This window comes from Micrasema longulum, unplaced genomic scaffold, assembly GCF_059751315.1.
Source record: "Micrasema longulum isolate JH-2025_06_02 unplaced genomic scaffold, ASM5975131v1 h1tg000323l, whole genome shotgun sequence".
Classification (NCBI taxonomy): Eukaryota; Metazoa; Arthropoda; class Insecta; order Trichoptera; family Brachycentridae; genus Micrasema; species Micrasema longulum.
In genome coordinates, this window is record NW_028277527.1 from 445,152 (window position 1) to 465,611 (window position 20,460).

A 20,460-nucleotide genomic window follows, 5' to 3' on the forward strand; every position below is an offset into this window, starting at 1 on the left:
GCCAAGAGCTAAAACTTCTAAAATAATAAAAATTATAAGTTCATAGAAAAATTCTAAAACAACCGGTATTGACAATATAAGAATGTGCGATATCAAAAAACATGTCTTAGTGTTAGGTTCTATAATTACACACCTTATTAATATTATATTGCAGACTGATATGATTCCGGAGATGTTAAAACATACCATAGTGATACCAATTTACAAAGGGTGAGATCACTCAATTGTAAATAATTATAGACCAATTTCACTTTTACCTGCCGTCGAAATTTTTTTATGTCTGCATTTATTTGGATATTTATTTGAAAAAGTTCAACATCATTGATCCTTTTCGGTTTTCAAAAAAAAAGAGTTTCGATGACTTATTGCAAGATTTCGCAGATTCCATCAATAACAAATTGAATATTCTACATCATATCACTGTACTTTTTATCAATTTCTCAAAAGCTTTTGACACTTTATGTCATTCTAAATTAATATGTATTTTAGAGTCAATTGGTATAAGGGGTAATTTATTTACTTTTTTCAAATTATTTAAGGGGGAAGAAAATAAGTAAAAAAATAAGGAATTTATTAAGTCTAGCGAGGGAATGTTTATCAGGGGTGTCACAAGGGTCTATTTTGGGCTTAAATTGAATATAATTTAAGCATCAATGATTTGTAACGTTTTCAAAGAAGTAAGGAGATTTTTTTTTACAGATGACACCGCACTTATTATTAATAAAAACCCATTAGGATCACAAGAGAAATTGCAAAGTGATTGCAATAAATTGTTAAATTGGGCTCATGACTACGGTCTCATTATAACAGCAAAAAATACTAAATGCTTGTACATAAAATCTCCACATGCCAAAAAATATTTTTTCCGTAATATTATTGCTCATTGCACAAATTGCTTACATGATGGTATCTCTAACACATGTAATTGTGAACTTATAGAATTTGCGAAGGAGTACAAGTATTTGGGTATTTTTATAGATCATAATTTTAAATGGGATCGTCATAAATTTCAACTTTGTGATCGATTGCGGACCCTTGCGAGTACTTTTTATAAGTTATCTTTTATTTTGCCTAAAATCACTCGAAAAATTTTTTTTTTTTCTTTAGTAGAATCAATAATAAGACACGGTATTAAGTCGTAGGGACATTCGACTAAAACTAATATTAAAATGATCCAGGGTCTACATTACTCTATAACTAAGAGAATTGTACCAGCAGAGATTTACGAACAAAGAAGTAATATTGTTCTCCTGTACAAAACACTCAAAACTCTGCCTGTTCGAGGGTTACTGAAGCTTTGCATCATTTTAGAAAAATTTAATAGTAATACATTAATATTTTCTCTCAAACATAACCGTAATACACGCTTCACGTATAATGATGGTTTAGTAGTACCAAAAGTATGTAATAAGTATGGTAATGAACTCTAAAATATTTAGTACCTGGCATTTTTTATTTACTGCCGAATGAACTTAAATTTAACTCACACTGTAACACGAGGAAAATAAGAGAGTGGCTACTCGATCAAAAGTTTAAACATGAATAATAGCTTATGTGTAAATATTTTAATTTTTCAAATATTTTCTTCTATTTAAAAATAAATTTATATATGATTATTTGTAAATACATGTATATTCTAATCTTTCCGGCGGTTAATTTATATCTGTTATTCATGTTTTTTTATAAATGTAGATAGTATTATATAAGTTAGTTTAAGTATAATCTCCACCAACAAGCTACAGAAAGTGGCTTGGTGAGATTTTAGTTTTAGTAAAAATATAACAATTGAAATTTCGAAAACTCTAAAAATTTCTAATTATATTATTTAAAAAAAAAACTTTAAATCTTACATACAAATAATAAAGGGTTGAAAGTAAATAATAAGGTAATATTTCACATTAGAAAAGCTTTAAAAAATAATGCTTATTTGATCAATAATAAAACTCTTCTTTAATTTTAATTGTATTATTTTTCTCTAAATCACTACTTAAAAAAAAAAAAAATATTAAACCATTTTATCTGTTTTTGTTTTGTTTTTTCTTTCCTATCAAAAATATATATGGTCATTATTTAATATGTATACAGTATTATGTCTGTACTCTTTTATTTGATTCTTAATTAAAACTAATGTCTGAGCACTTGATGACAAACTATTATTCAATGGTTTATCGGGACAAAATATGTTTTAATACTTTTTTTCTTTTTATAATGTATTAATATTGTAATAATGTGTGTATTTTATTGAATAAAAACTCTATAAAAAAAAAGTCCAATATGGCCCATTATACGATGTTCTATTCTAAAGGTTACCCTTTATCTATTAAACTCACACACCCTTTTGCTCTTCTTTTTTTTTAGTATTTCTCCCACAACACTACATATTTTTTCAACCTTATCAGTACATGTAAGGGTTGCTTATTTATGTGCATGTCATGTTGGTTTTGCATTTTTTTGCAAAAACTATGGTGAGGGTGTATAGTGGGTTTTGCATGTTGGTTCAATTGGTGTTCTGACGAAGAGATGGGAACGTCTCGAAACCGGTAGACATAAAAAAGTCAGTTAGTGGATATATATAAATATTTTAGTTTATAATATTTAGGATATAAAAAGTCATATTTTTACAAACACTGTTTTCTTAACTAATGTTAGTTAGTATTAATACCTATATAACCGACTTTTTATGTCTACTGGTTTCGAGACGTACCCGTCTCCTTGTCAGGAAACTCATTATACCAACAAGCAAATACTAAAATACACTTTAACCTTTACTATCACCGTAGTATATATAGTGGCGGCCTCCGTGGTGTAGTGGTCAAGACGCTTGACTCACACACGAAAGGTTCCAGGTTCGATTCCCGGTGAAAACACTAAAATTAAAATGTGATTTTCTCAAGCCTGGGTGTTCTGTGATGTAATTCACCACTGTAATTGGGCCTCCTGACCTGTTGTGGTGTAAAAATAAATAAATAAGTACTTATGAAAAAAAATACATGCAGAGTATAAGGGCATGCAAAAACCACCGTGTCCGAACATGCACTAAAAAATTATGTTAGTAATATTCAGTGCTGTGTTGGAGAATGGGTTGGGGTGAGGGGAGAGGTTAAGGCCGGGTTCCGTATTCCATTTTCATAAATGTTTTACTTCGCTTTTTTAAATAAATTGTGATTCTAATAACTTCCTAAGTAGTGAAAGCCAGTCTTGTCTACAAACATTTGGACATACTCACATTATTTTTGAAATTATATTTTACCGTACTTCTTATATTCTTTAAGTCAAGGGCTCACTATATATATTCTTAGTGATAAACGTACATAGTTGTATTGATTTTTGTCTCTGTTGATTGTGAACGAAAATACTCAGAGCTTCGCCAAGCGGAAGATAAATAATTTGATTCATTAGTAATTAAGTCATTATCTTCGTGATATGAAATTATATATAAGTCAAATTAGAGGGTAGAAGAAAAGTTCATCTGAAAACAGACGGGAAGGAAAATAAGTCTAAGAATCTTTCAAGTTTGTTAGTAAACATTCTTGAACGAAGTTAATTGTAATACATAATATTTTGCACTCATTAATAAAAGACGATTGATACTTGCATACGAAAAATTTAAATAACCAGTTACCGGTTTCGTTATTCTTGCGACATATTCTTGACTATTATTTTTATTATAAAATTCAATGTATTGAATTCAAAATTTAAAAAAAGTAATAACGAAATGACGACAGATTATCAAATAAGTTGTGGATCTATCTGAAGTGACTTAGATTTCTTGACTTAGAATTTTAAATAAAGATTGAAAGATCATAAGGTAAGGGTGGCTACCAAATTTGCTCTTACACCCCTTTGTCTGCCAATTTTTGACCATAAATGCTATATCTGCTGTGCCCTTTTCATTCACTCGATCTATCTTATTTCCTTTTATTCCCACATATGAAAAATACATGAAAGAACAGCGTTCTGCTGGCGTTGTTGAGGTGAATAAAAAAAGAATGGATGCAATTTCAAGCATTATGGAAGATGAATGGAAGATTGGACAAATAAATTAGCTCCAATGGAGAGTACTTTAAAGGTTTTTTGTTAAATAATAAATAAAATAAAATTTTCAATTATTCGTTCGGTCGAAACCGCATTGACTGTCATTGGCTGGATAATCTGAGCACTGTAAATAATACACTCGTGTGAGGGTTTGTTTGTTCGTTTCTGAATAGCCAGAAAACCAGTTTCCCTATTCCGGTTGAAGTATCTGTCAATCTTGATCAACTCTCTGAAGGGTTGAATTTAGTTGTTTTTAACAAATATTTGCAGAAACCAACGGTTTCTAACCTGGGAAGCACGCCTCTTGGGAAAGGCGGGTACTATTGCCAGGGGAGGCGGCAAAATTTTATGAACTTCAAATCGTAACCTAACAGTAAAAAATTTAGTGATTGAATGTTAATTCTTATTTTTTTCGATTTTATAGTTTTGTTTAATTTTTATTAAATAATAATAATTTTATTTATTATTTAAACGTGTCTACATTATTGTATCTTTTAAAGGTAGCCGCTGGCATGAATACAAAATGTGACAAACCATTTTAAACCTAAATTAATTCCTCTGGATATTTTATTTTAAATAAGTTTACATTATTTTATTTTGTATATTAAATGCCCAGATGCTTTTAAAAAAAATAGTTTAATGTTATACCTCTTGCATAGTAAAGGTTATAAAATAAATACAATATTCATTTTAAAATATATTTACAAATATACAAAAAAAGGAATTCAAGTAGATAGTTCAATTTTTACTGAATGTAAATAAATTAATGAATCACTAAGCACCAAAACGTAATAACAACAAGTTAATAACAGTATAAATAACGATCAAAGGTAACAAGAGAAATATTGTATTTAGTTTAGTAATATGATGTAAAAAATGTGTTATAAATTCTTAACGCACTAAATACATTTATTAGAAAAATTAAAGTGTCTGTGTTTAACTTTTTTATCTATTTGATTTATTTAAATCTTCAAAAACAAAAATATGCTTTCTTTGGTGGACATTTTGCTAAGAGTGATGTCTTTTAGCCAGCTAAAAAACAAACTAATTAGAAGAAGGATTGGTCAAAATTTAAAACAAAAAAAAATATAAACATGTACATAAATACCCGTTATAAATTTTAAATTTTAGGTGTCAGTCTATAATAATTAATCATATGATATTATAAGTAAAATAAAAATGATAAAGTAAATATTGCTTTTAAAAAATGACAATTTTTTTAAGCTTATAATAATATACTATCTAATGATTGTAGGCAAATAATATTTTAAAGGTCAGAGTTTAAGTCAACAGAGCATGGTCTAATCATTTAAAATTATGTAACTTAATATCAAACTTCCAAACTATTGTTATCTACAAAGTTTTCTGAAGAAGCATACAATAGACCGGATATAACTAGATAGATAAATAGCAGAGACGAACCTTTTTGAAATTCGAATCATCTCATCAAGGTTTCGAAAAGAACAAATAATTTCATATTTAAAATGAACAAATTATGACTGAGATGCAGAAAAATTTAGTGAAAGAAACATGGAAGTCTAGTCTTACGACCAGAGCTTACAACCAAAGCTCACTACTAGAGCTTACGACCTGTCATTGGCTAGTTTTCATTGGCCCATGTGCTCTGTAGCTGCAAAACATGTTGTAATTTAGATTACAGCTGTAAACTTTTTTTTACATTAAAACTCTTTTTAGTAATTTTTTGACAAATATAAATAAGGTATAGAATTTTGCGCTCTATAGCTGTAAGATGTGTTGTAATCTAGCTCCTATATATATTTGAAATTTTGGATAATTGGAAACGTAGAGCAAAAATCCCAACCACCAATGCGCTCTATAGCTGCAGGACGTGTTGGGATGTTCATTGTACAGCGTCCTTAAGGGGATTGCCACAAAAATGGCGCTATAAAAAATATTTAGAATAAACAAATTTAAGTGGCCACTTTACGCACATTGTAAAATTTAACATTTTGCGTATCTTTGAAGATCAAAATATAGTTTATGCAGTAATGGATTAAGAGAACGGAATATTTTAAGGTAGTTATGCAGAAATCAGCTAGTCTATAATTTTGAAAAAATGAGATATTGGTGTTATCAGGTGCAGTAAGATCAATTGTTTTTTCTTCTAAAGACAACCAGGCCGCTTTCATAGAAAAAATGTAATAATTACCTTCTGAAAATAGTGCCGATCACAAAAACAGCATTTCTCAATTTGCAAGTTGCAAACAACACCCACAGCACTAGAAAAATCTTAAGGTACTTTAAAAATAATTTAAACTGGTAAATAAAACAATGAAATAGGGCAGTGTAAAACCAACTTTAAAACCAATATATTTGATCTCCACCCTCTCAGAAATCAAACTTAGGACATTGAAAATGGTAGGCCAACGCGTCAAATACTACAAAACAATGCGAACATGCATTGATTTAATAGGTTCACTTTTTCAAAATTTCCACATGAGAGTTTCAATCGAGCGGAAATCACTCGTCCAAGGCTTTTTCTGTTTTACCGACAGAACTGTATTATTTATCTGCTGGGACACATAACAAGCATATACGATTATGTTCAAAGCTTTTATTTCATTTGGATTAAAATATCATTAGATGCGATAAATGATTTTTTTTTATACTTTCGGTACAATTAAAGTAATATTGAGGTGTCCTATGCACCACTGGGTGCGGATGGGGAAAGTATAATAATTTTTGTTCAACCTGGCGTCAATGAACCTATTTTACACTACGTGGTGAATGAACCGGGCGTGGGACACCCGATTCATTCTCGGTTTTATTTCTATATATTGTATTTTTATTTCTTGCATAGATAAACTATAATACACATTTTAGTAAAAGATTTTTTTTAAATACAATTTTTTTTTATTTACAATTAGACATTTATTCAATTTTTATTTATGTTTTTTACATTAAATTAATTTAAACATTTATTGAGATTCAAGTCCCAACTCCATGGAACCAACGTCCTGTGTTGAGCTGGGATGAATATAGGTAAAAAACTTTTATAGTCAAATTACCATACTGGATACTCGTATTACAAAAACATAAAAAATACATGGCAAGTCAAATATAAAAAGAAACATGCAATAAAAAAAACATAAAAAACATATGAAAGAATCAAAAATAAAATTGAAATAAAACTAAACTCAAATATTTGAAAAACCATTAAGAAGTTTCTCACTCAAACCCCTTCCTCTTAGGAAGATCCAGCTCTGAAACTCTTTTTACACGCTCTTCCAAAACATTAAACACTCTCGGTGCGATTAAAGAGATATGTCTCTAAGCAAAAGTCATCCGAGTTTTGGGTTTAACATCATTCATTCCCAGGGAAAACCTCGTACAAACAATTTGCTGAGACCTCTCCTTATTGTTCGACCAGAAGTGTGTCTGTGCCTCTTTTAGATAAAGTTGCCTCACATCCACTACCTCCATGCACTGGAACAACTGCTCTGATGGATATGTTGGAGGACGCCAGAATATAATTCTAAGCAACTGAAATTCAAATAAAAACACATTTTTTTAGAAAGATTATACTTATGGGTGCCTTTCTGTATTCTATGAGTACAAATTATGAATCCGGGTGTAAGACATCCAAACGCTCTTTGAACCCACCTGTCTCAGCCTACGCGCAAGGCAATACTAAAACAAGGCATGCTATCTATACGGCAGCCATTTCACTCCTGCTACTGAATGGAAGGGAATGCGACATGGTCAATTCTATAAGTAACTAGCTGACTCAACAGACGTTGTCCTGCCCGAATGTTGGCTTGCCTTGGAAAAATATTTTTTGTTTATAAGTAGGTACCTAGGTACTTGTTTGTGATTAAATTACAAAACTAAAAACTGTTAACATTCAAATAGTAAATTTAAGTCGGTACTTGTTTATGGTTGAATTCAAAAACATAAAATAATTATATTTTCAAATATGGAATTCTTTTTACAAACGTCAATCGGGTCTTGTGTCTTAGATATATGTATTCATAAACCACTTCTCACCAACAAAGGGGTGTACTTATGTGGGAATACAATTTTTAAAAATGTATTGAATTCAATATTATTTTAGTATTACCAAAAATCCAGTGAAAAGAAATAAATGGATATAAATTATAAGTAATTTAAAGAAAGAATCTGTTTGAAATCCACAAAAAATAAATGCTGTTTGTAAACATTCATTATTTAAAGAAAAATTTTTTTTTTGCACAAAAAAACGAAATCTTTACATTTTTTTGTCAATTTATTCTCCCCAAATGCAACCCTAGTAGATTGATGGATACAATATTTATGCTCTTTAATTCTTTTTTACAAATAACATTAAATATTTTAATATCTGTGAACACGCACAGCGCAAAGAATTATATTTCTCTGAAAACCGCACATAAATTGGTTAGGCCGTTTAGAAGAAGTTCAGTGGCATCACACGTACAGAGGAATTATATGTATAAAAATAAACATTTAGCCAGGTGTGTCACACCTAGATTCATTGACGCCAAATTAACTTAAAAACTTAATATTCAAAATAATAAATTTGGTATCAAACATTCCAATACATTTATTTATTCATTTCTAATTCATTTAAAGTTTCATATTCACTAACTTATTGTGGGTTTTTAGGCTGTGCCCGTGTTGAATCATAATAATTAACAACGACAAAAGTAAAGTAAATAAAAATAATTAACTGCGTATTGTGAAACAATGACATTATCAACAAAAAATGCAGAACAATTTTAAACGGTTATTTACAAATATTTACTTACATTTATTAAATGGATAGTGGAGCTAGGTAGAAGTAAAACGGATTGTCTCATTCGCCCATACCAATGCTGAATCAACTGCTCTACAACTGTATAGCTTATGTTAGGTTTTTGTTATTTTCATTGTGTGTTTTATAATATAAATAATATAGATGAACATAAATACCTTGTTTTTAAAACTGTCTGAATATTTGTTAATTATGTTTGTTATTTAGGTTAGTCTTCTTTGTTTATTCTCAAATGTAATTTCAAAAAACTAAATTGTTAAGTGTCCTCGGCACGGGAAACCCCAGTGAGGTCACATTATTTTTATTATTAATTATAGTTTGTAAGCGAAAAATATGAATAAATAAATAAAATAGTAAACATACTGGTACTTTGAAACGAATGTTGGTTAACTTTGACACAGGGATATTATGGAAGACAAAGGACTTTTAACTATCAAAGTAAATACGTAGGTAATATCGAGAAACGTGGAGTACAAACTATAAGCTTTGTACTACATTATGTAATCACACAAAGAAGGATTATAAGTCTGTCTGTATGATTATTACCGAACGTAACCACATGGGACATCCATTTGCAAAATAAAATTTAAAGTGGAGCATATTGCAAAGTCGATGAATACGTAGTTAATTCGGGAAAACCTATTATTAATTTATTTATTTTAAAGAAACAAACAGTCGACAATGAAATAATAACATTTAAAAAAAAATACAGTTTAAAGACAGACCAACAAAGTTTCTAAATAAAAATCATACATATTATTCAATTGTGTTACAACTAAAGGATGTGTTTATGTGTATTTGTAAGTGTAGATGTGTGTTTATGTGTATTAGTGTGGGAGTAAGTGTTCAGGAGAGTGCATCATAAAATAGTAAGTGGGATCGTAAGTAAGTAAGTCTTAATTTATTATAGCTAGTAAATTGAAATGAAGTACTATGTAATACTTGTCCTTTTTGTTCAGTAATGATGAATGAGTGACGTATTCCCGTATTTTCTCCCTGGATTATGGAACTAGATCCATGTTTTTTTACACACGATAGTTTTTTTATTTATTGACGTGTCTTTATTGTTTTATTTGTTTGATTACATGTTTATTATGGGGACTAGAATCATCCGAAAATTCTAAAACGTGGCCAGTTTTATCTGCCGTCGCGACGTTTGGAATACAAACTTCTATTTGTTTTAATTTTCTTATTTTTAGCATTTACATTTTTTCTTTTTATTATAAATGGTAAACTTTCTAATTTATGTTTTTTAAAAACATATATTAATGGAATACTTAAAAAATAATATTTATGCTTTAATTATTATTATTACCTGCAAGTTTTCATATTTATATTTATGTTTAATTTTTTTAATTATAAATGTTATATTTTCTAATTTATATTTATACTGAATTTTTTTTATTATTTATGGTATATTTTTTAATTTTTAATTATGTTGCATTTTTTATCATTATTGGTATGTTTTCTAATTCATATTTATTTTGAATTTTTTGATATTATTATTTTTATTTGAAATTTTTTAGGCATCATTTAATAAAATGAAAAAAAAATACATGTAAAAAGAAGGTTCTTCCTAAACACAGGAATTTCCTGGCTATTCAGGACGTGAAACAAAGAACCTCTGCACATTTTAAAACTGTGTAATAAAAAAATATATGATAACTATATTTGAAAAACTCAAAAAGTAAAAAAACTAAATCCGGTCAGTTTTGAGGTGCGGAAAACGGGGCAAGGAAACATAGTTTTTAGATTATTTTGTATCGGGGAGGCACTTGCGAAAGAGCGACAGAAAAACAATGTTCAAATACCTATTCATCAAAATTTTCTGAAACCGCATACCCTCCTAATCCATTAAGTTTTAGGACAAAAAATGGCTTATCACTTAAAAGTTGGATGTAGAAATCTGTACAAACTAAACGTGTGGCATATTTCATCTAATTAGTGAAAATCCCTGCTTTGACAGATTAATGATAATTTTCAGCGTAAAGGAACATGAAATATTTTATTCAACAGCTTTTTTTAAAATTCCATACGCGTATAAGGATTTGATTGCTTAAGCTAACAACAAAAATGTTTGAATTGTGCAGTAAATTTGCTAGGTAAACGTTAAAAATTAAATGGGTGTGATATTTAAAAAAAAAAATGTTCGCATAATAATTTAACAAGCAATGGAAATGATAGAAAAACACATTTTACAAATCAAATATTGTACGACATTGTGGTATAACTTTAATAGGTAATGAAATAAAGTATTTGTACAAATTTAGGAATGTGGTTTTCAAATTATTTGCTGAGGTGATCTTATTGTATTTTAAAAATTACATTAAAAAAATTAATAATATTGGATCGCAAAATTTCTGACAGTTTTTGTTTTCGTCCGTAATTAGTTAATAAATTATTTTTTCAAAAATTTATTTAAAAAATATTGTTGACTAAATAAGTATATAATTACAAATGGTTTCTGCATACATAATTCAAAATAACGTTCTACCTCTCTTGTAGAGTGAAAACTGGTGCATAGAAAGGGATTTTGTTTTACATGTTTTATATTAATTATTATATTTCATAAAATAGTATATACTTATTGAAATGTAATATATTTTATCAATATTTGAGTTGTACTATCTAAAACAGATAAGTTAAAAATTGATTTTATATTCTGAAAGATAAACAATTTTTTGCTGTATGGAGTTCAGAATAAGTAAGTTTTTTTATTCATTTAGATTTAAATGTTTAATCAAATAGATAGTTTACAAGTGCGTTTTGAATCGCGGGTAATTAATTATTTAAAGATGCTTTCTTTGGCGAAAACACTCTTTGGTTAAATGAAATAAAAGTGTAACTAAACCAATTGAGAGGATACTAGGCCTTCAAACTAGGCCACAAAAAACGATAAAGAAGAAACTAAACCAATAAATTTTATTGATGATTTTATTTTTTATTTTATCTAAACCATTAACTTCTAGTTTAGTTTATGCACTAAAAGTGTATTTAAAAAAATATTTTAACGGTTATTGTATTCTATCCCTTTTGTTTTATTTGTTTAACATAACGAACCAAAAATACTTTAATTTTTACAGTATATTTTTAATGAAGTTATTAAATCACTGTTTGATCGCATCGACTTTCATAGGTTAGAAAATTATCTGTAGAGCTTTCCAGGGCCGCGGTAATAAACGGCTATCTTCATCGGTATATACTGAGACGGTTTAAACTTATATTGGTGGGAAAACGTATTTCTACGTGGATGCGGGGCGAAAAATAGCGGGGGGCGAAGCCCTAAGGCTTCTTCAATATTATTGAGAGGAGTTCACTGTATTTAATTTTCAATGAAATAAGTGAGTATTCTTGATATGCGGTACGCAGGGTCAATCGGTCACGACTCCAACAAATTTGATGGATTAGGAATATAAGCCACTAATCTTATCTTAGTACTTGATGGAATTGCTGTGGTCCGACTGGTCACTTGCGAGTGGAACAAACACGAGGAAAAGCCTCAACACTGGTGGTTGGAGGAAACAATTTTTATGTTGCAACACACGTTTAACAATATAAACGCGCGATGTACGACACGAGGTCTTAATATGGCAGATGATCCAATGATACTAAGGTGGGGAGTGAACAGTGGTTGCAGGTGCAAAGGATGTAAAAGTTGTGACAATACTTGGACAATACATACCCACATCATTTGCAACCAAATATCGATATTTAAGTACGAAAGTGTGTATATTTGAATAAAAATAAAAGGATCTTTGTCGGGAACCGGTAATTGAATATGTTTAGAAAAAAAACTGTAAATATATTATATTTTTCACACTGAAAACTTATTTTTACTTTTTAGATAAAATTGAAGATAAATTTTAACTTCCCATCAGAATACGTATCCAGCTATTGAGTACTGACCCAAAATCCAATCAATTAGTTTAATTAATTTTCAAAAGTTTGAACCTGTTTGGATTGAATTACATAGAAAACGCGTTGTCAGATATGATTGGCTTTTGCGAGAAAAAAGTTCTTAATAATTTAAATTATTACACGTAGGAATGTTGATACGTACAATGAAATAATTAAAGGTGTCCACTGATTAAGGGTCTATAATAATAATACATTGTAACAAAAAGTTGTTTTATTATTTCAAACGGGTCTGTATAGCATTGCGTTCATTTCCACATGAATGTTTTTTTGGATAGTAGCAACATTTGAGCAACAATTTGCCCCAAAACTTTTCTTACAGAATAATAAAGGCCTTAAAACTGTGAATAAACAGAAAAAACGAAAGATCAATGTTTTCGAAAAGGAAGTTAATGTACGAAAAAATAAAATAAATAGTGGACAGGCCTATCTTAAGACCCTTTAACTCTAAAATCAGGGTATTTTTCATTTTTTATAACATATATTTTGGTTTATGATAATAAATGTGTTTTAAATAATAACATGTACATATAAATACATGCAAAACAATAAAACAACATAAAATTGATAATAATTACTTTTTTAATTTTGAAATCCGTACATTAAGTAAGGCTGAGATAAGCATTATCGACAAAATCAAGAAAGGAGCTCTGGGTTGGTTTAAACATGTAGAACGAACGGACATTGAAAGAAAGGCTTAAAATATTTACAATGCGAATGTTGATAAATGCAGAAATGTAAGAAAACCGAGAAAGACTTGACATTATCAGATTTAGCAAATTCTTGAAGATGGACATGTTAAAAGTCATAATATACGGCGCGCGTGTATGAGAAGGTGTATGAATGTAGAGAAAGCTTGATCTGTATGCAAATATAGAGTTATGTGGCGTTCTATCCTCTCTACCTACCCTCACGGAGAAACGGTGTAATGATTTTTTATTCTTGAGTATTTTTTTAGCCACTCCTGTGAAATTTGCATTTTGCATATAGATCCTTATTAGAGTGATATCTTTTATTTTTATAAGTATCTACCATTCTTGAGTCTGAAATGGTGATTTTGAAGCTTTCTTAGGGAGAGAAATTCGTGTTTTAATTTCATTAATTCAAGATATAAATGATTTATTACGCTTTGCTTTTCATTAAATATGCTATTATCAAGTCTCTTAATTATAAAACATATTTATTATCACTTACCAACGGCCTCGTTGGAAGCCTCTCCATTTTCTTTTTTAACTTGTCAATTGCATGAGTTTAGTTATGTTCTAATTCTTCTAAAGAAAAACTTCGTCGTCTTAACTGCTTTTTTAAATAAAAATATTAAATTATACATACACCTTCTGAGATTTAACATTGTTTTGAATGTGTTAAAATGTTTTCAGACAAATACAGAATTTTATGGAGTTCATCAAATGTTATATATATTTAAATCTGTTTGATGAATGATGAATCTCACCCGCATAAATAAAGGTTTCAGCTCTTTAACTTCACAAACATCAACAGATAAAAGAATTGAAGAAATATAAATGTTCAAATATGGGTCAAATGGTGAATGTTACACAGTTTGTAAAGTGGCCACTTAAACTTGCCATTGATAGGTCATTAGCCCTCAAGATGCCTAGACTTCTATATTACCTTCTCTAAAATGTTCTTCATCTCTTTTGTTATATGTTAATAAACCTTGTACATAATAAGCAAGTCTCATTAAAAAAAACTTCGTAGGTGATTGGTCCAAAGAATATATCGACGGTGGAAATAAAAAGTTCGTAATCGATTTGTAGCAGCTTTACAAAAGAGCCAATATAAAAAACCACATAATATTTAAATCGTTTTGGCTTAATTTAGAGAAGGTAATGCAGAAGTCTAGGCTTATGACCTATCAATGGCTGGTTCAAATATGGGCAGATTGGTGAATGTTACACAGTGTGTAAAGTGGCCACTTAAACCAGCCATTGACAGGTTATAAGCCCTGTAGATGCCCAGATTTCTGTATTACCTTTTCTAAAATGTTCTTCATCTCTGTTGTTATATGTTGATATTGACAGCTCTCCTGGAAGGTGAATCCAGTACAAGGCTTATATTAAGTGCAAAAGATATGTTCCTTCTCATTAGTCTATCTTTAGTGTAAGAAAGCCACAGCCAATTATCCCACCAGATGGTGGGATAATTGGCTGTGGCTTTGTTAAGAAACTTTTCCGCATTTGCTTTAAGAAGAAAAAACTCATTCAGGAGAAGCCGGACTATTGATAAACATCATCTGACCATCCGTTCCACTTTGAGAGTGTTCGGCAGTTTGTGTCCTATTTATATTTATTTCAATAATTACCTTTACTGTTTTTCCCACGTATTATATAACATAGCGCGATAAGCCATAATGACTTATTACTGTTACGATATATTCTAGGTCCTCATCCCGTCATTTACATTGCGCCTCTGGCTGCATTCGCTCTAAGATGAAAATGGGACAATGCATCAACAAATGAGGGACATCTTGGGGTGTCTTATCATCACATGAACAGCTTTTGATTTCTAAGAGCTTAAACGGTGAAGAACGTTCATGATTGCGCCACTTGCTTGTTAGCAGATGAACGCTCGAAATGCTGGTTCGCGAAATGCGTTATCCTTTATTTGATTTGCCACGGAACCCTAAATACAATGAATGCTATTACCTTCCTTACTCTGGGTTTTGGCACCTTTGTAATTTGAAACTATTGTCGCGGCAGTCAAGATCACATCAGATCTTGTGGTCAGGAAGGAGGGGATTTGACAATTACACGACACTGTGGATTGAATGGGCTATTGATCGCAAAAATAACTTATTTGTTAAGTTCAGTTGTTATTATGGGGCCGAGACAATAATTGGTACCCACGGTAGGCAATTGCAACATCTTAATCAGGGCCCAGTAGGTACTAAATAAATTTTAACGCCCTCATCCTAGTAAATATACTATGTATATGTGTGCATACACATAGAGTCAATTTGGCGTAACCAGCTCATAAAACTACTGTGACCGATGAGGATTTGAGTCAGTTTGTAGCTAACTTGTGCGTTTTTCATAAATCAAAGGCATAAAAAATGGTTGCAAATAATATTCAACCTACTATGTTTCCCCGATAGGTTTTTTTTTAAATATTAAGTATTTATAACAACAGAGATATATAATATTTTTGATTAAAAAAATGGTACGGGCATGTACAGTTCATATATATATTGTACATGTATTTGCACTATCTAAGTATCATGACAACAATGAAAATGTCACTTAATCGTGAGATGTTGCAAAAATCTTATACGGGTGGACCAAACGAGCAATTAGGTGTGGAGACGAGTTGGCTGACTATTGACCGCAATCAAGAAAGGGCAAGTTTTATACCCCTGGATCACCATATAAGTTAGGCACTATATTCTAAGGGATATAAAGATGAAATAACAAAAAACAGAAAATAGCAACAGAAAGACAAAATCAGAAATCCGCAATGAAAGAGAGTAGCGGAATATTTTTTTTTATATATACAAATAATATTTGTTTCGATTTTTACTTAAAAAATATTTATTTTTTTTACTTGGTGATAGTAAATATTTGTACATGGCCAATTACCGACTTTTATATGTCTACCGGTTTCGAGACGTACCCTTATCTTTGTCAGGACACCAATGCCCCTACATGCAAAACCCACTATACGCCTTCACCATAGTTGTTTCACAAAAAAAAAACTCAGGGAGTTAAGGATTTTTAATAATGTTCCAGGCGTTTTTTTAAAGTGGCTAGAGAAGGTGCATTTTTTTATGAAGAGGTACCTCATTTCAAAGTCTAGTGGCTTGGGCAGATAAGGAATAGCTGAAAAATTCTGTGCTATATTGAGGAATGGAAAGTGTTTTCTCCTGAAAAGAGGGAACTGAAAGACCATGATCTAAAAGGTTAATGAAATTATCCGCAAGATATTTTGGAACGCAAGGAAATTGAAATTGAGAGATTGAAAGTTTATGCGCGGAGCAAAAGGTTGATACATGGCCATAATTTTGAGATTGAAAATAAAGCGGATGCATTGATTTTGCAAGCGCTTCAGACGATCTATATGTTCTTATTTTGATTAATTTAATTATGACCGAGTTGATTCGCATTATTTTTTTATATGAGTTTCTCCGCAGTTCTAACGCGGAGCAGATTGCGTGTAGCATCTATGTGACATTGGATGGGCTAAACACAGCAAAACATACTGCGCGTTTTTTTATTTTATCGCTACTGTCCGGGAAATTTTGATCTCAACAATGAAACCCTTGGAAGACCTGAGACTAAGGTTGAAGATGAAAACTACTTGCTTACAATAATTTTACGTCAAGCAACTATCGTTTAATTGACAAAACTGTAAAGATAATACGGACAGTATTTCGATTCATTAAATAAAAAATTCATCGTGTTTGAAAACCGTCGGCATATGTATGTAGTCGAAATTGTTGGATAACATAGTTTGGCCGTTAACCATTGATATGCTACATAAACCTATGTACATTTGGAAGTGAATACACATGTTATGTATGGGCACGTAATATCATAATATATAACAAATGATATAATATATGTCGAGAGCTTAATTGCTTTGATGTACCAAGCCTTTGTTAATACACCTAGCTGAAATTAATAATTATTATTTTGTAAAATAATTTTATCATGCCGTAAAATTAATTTAAATACCACATAAAACGAATACTCGTGGGATTAAAAAGGTTTTTGTTTCATAGAAAAAAATTCCTTTAAAATATTTATTATTGAATAATTGCTGAATTTCCATTAAAAAAATATAAATACAACTAAAAATATAACAAAAAATGTTTAAAAAATTTAGCTCAACGGTCGATCACTTTAAATTACACTTATTATTTTAATAAGCAAAAGAAAATTAAGATAACGGTATTAATATTTCTTTCGTCTGCTAAATTTTCTACAAAGATTTAAAATATGAGAATTTTGAATTATCTGAAAACGATAGGTTTCATGCCCCCCAGGATGAACGTCACGTGTGACGTTTTGGCGTCAAACTTGTACGCAATGTTTATTAGAAGTTCAGTCGGCAGTCAAAATGCGCGATGTCAAAATGACGTGATACCAACTGCGAGCTGTTTTGTAATGCTAATTTTTAAACCCGAAAATTATAAAAGTCATTTTAAATACATTGATAGTTATATAACTAGAATTGCAAAAAATCCGCTCTATATATGGATTATACTTTAAACTTTATTCCCGGCTTGTGAAAATACCTCATTCTTACGTTTTTGTTCAAATGGAAAAAAACACTAAAATTGGACATTTTTAAACTTACAAAACAACTGTCTCATAACCGGCTAAATACTGACCCGTGGTAATGATATTGAGGATTTGTATTAGTGAGTCTGAGTGTCTGTAATTGTGAGTGAAAATTAATAAGTGCGTTTGATGTAACATGGATGAAAGATGAGTTTCTGGCGCCTCCAAACCAGAACAAACTAGCTAAGGAAAGGTACCTCTGACAGAAACATCCACCAGAGAAGGCAACGGGAAACCCCGCGAGTCATGTTGTTTCTAGGAATCACTACAGCGAGTACATCAGTAGGTAGTCATCCTAGCTGCGAAATCTAAAAGTTGTGCGGTATAAAAATGCTTTTGCTGCAGTGATCGCCAACGTCGGAGGGATGTAACATTAGTATTTTTTGAACACCGCAACTGGCCAACAGGCCAAATCACTCGTACAGTACTTGTTTACTTTACAAAGCACCTTAATTTTGAGAAAAAATAGTTTTGCGCATTTAATATTGTGACGTGTCAATGTTGAACATCTCAAAAAACGTAAAATGAACATTGCCTCCTATAGAATTAAGAATAGTTTTGCCTCCATATTTATGTTCAATTTACTAAATGGCTTAATCAATGTACAATCGTTACTGCAACAAGTGGCATTCAATGTTCTGATCCATCGCCCCCGGTTGCAAAATAATGATGTGCTATTCCTCGATCAGCGCAGGACAAAATATGGCTTACATGCACCGATGTCCGTGTGATATAATCTGGACTATTTTGTCATTCTCTAAACAATCAATAAAAAAGAACAGGTATTGTCTCGAGTTCATTTTTTTTTTGGCCTCGCTTTTAATTTTTTTAGTTGCATCTTATTTTAATTGTACTCGTTCATACAAATTGTTATGTATTTTATTGTAACTGACTGAACTAGTTTGTGAATAAACAAATAAATAATATAACCGGAAATCAAACTAAATGAATATGTAAACGTAATTCTTGTAAGACGTAAATAATAGACTAATTATATTCAATTTTAATGAATCGTTTCTTGGAACAAATTTCGTACTCATCAAGAATTCTCCAGGGAGATGTTTGATGCGAACTATAAAATTCTTTATCTTAGTCAATGGAGCAACACGTAAAGGCTAATTTAATTGTATTGTTCTATTAAAAAATACATGTAACATTATGAGTAGGGTCCGCACACAACTTCTCTTCATTAAAACAAGTAAAGTTGACTTACAAGATCTGCAGTACAGGAGCTCTTATTCTGCCCAATATTAGATGTGGGCAATTTTTTTTCCAGGAACGATTGCTGTTATAAAGTTGCTCCAAGTACATAGCAATAAATGGTCGTGAGAGAATTGGCAGCTCTTTGACTAATTGACTAGAGGTTTTAACTGGAATGAGGCAAGGCTGTATCTTAGGACCGTTATTATTTATTATATTGATGGATGTTATCTTATGTAAGTCAATACCGCCAGATCGAGGAAGAAATGAGAACTTTCTCTTAAGTTGTTGAAGTACGTAAACGATGCAGTTCTTCTTGAAAAATCTTCTGGTGATCTTAAAAAATATCAACAATATTTTGAGTTTGTCCAAATTTTTGTAGACAAGGACTGGATTCAACTCCCTGGGGAGCTGTTTATATTAATATATTACAACAGAGATGAAGAACATTTAAAAGAAGGTAATATGGAAGTCTAGGCATTTACAGGGCTTATGCCCTGTCAATGGCTGGTTTACTTAAAAAATATGTTAACTGACTGGAAGTGAACTCCACTTGTCAAGGTACAATCTGAAAACCAAAAATACTTATGTGCAACAATTTTTACCTTGTTAATTTAATTTTTACCCTGATCACCCTCTTTATAATAATAGCCAGAAGATCGAGAAATGAGAGATGGCGGCATCCACAAAGACCTTGCAACCTGCTAAGGATTGCTGAAGTAACTTTACAAACGATGCGTGATGTCTTTGATATTAGTCAATACTCGGTCGAAACAAATCCTTATTATTTAACCTCTACACTGCAATGCTGAAACCTTACCAAAACTCAGCGAAATCCTGGCATCTCACCAAAACTCAAAGCACCAAACTTCTTAGTTTTGAAAATAAATGCTTGAGGAGAATATTAGGTATACGGTTATTAAATTGTATTACCAACAATGAAGACTGAGATCAGACGCAGCATTTCCCTATAACAAGCGTCTTGAGATCGAGGTGGTGGACCTGGCATAAACACGTTAAACAGATCCCTTGGGAGAGCCTTAACCCCTGTTGCTTCTTCTTCACATCTGCAAACTCCCGCCATCTTGGACGTCGATGATGATGTTTATACTCTATTCGACAGAGCATAGGGACGCAACGTTGACGTGGTGGGAAGCATCTGGTGATTTACGTGCTCTACTTCAGAGTGGATGGAGAAAATAATGAAATTGTTTCATGTGTAATTTGTAAAACACAGGG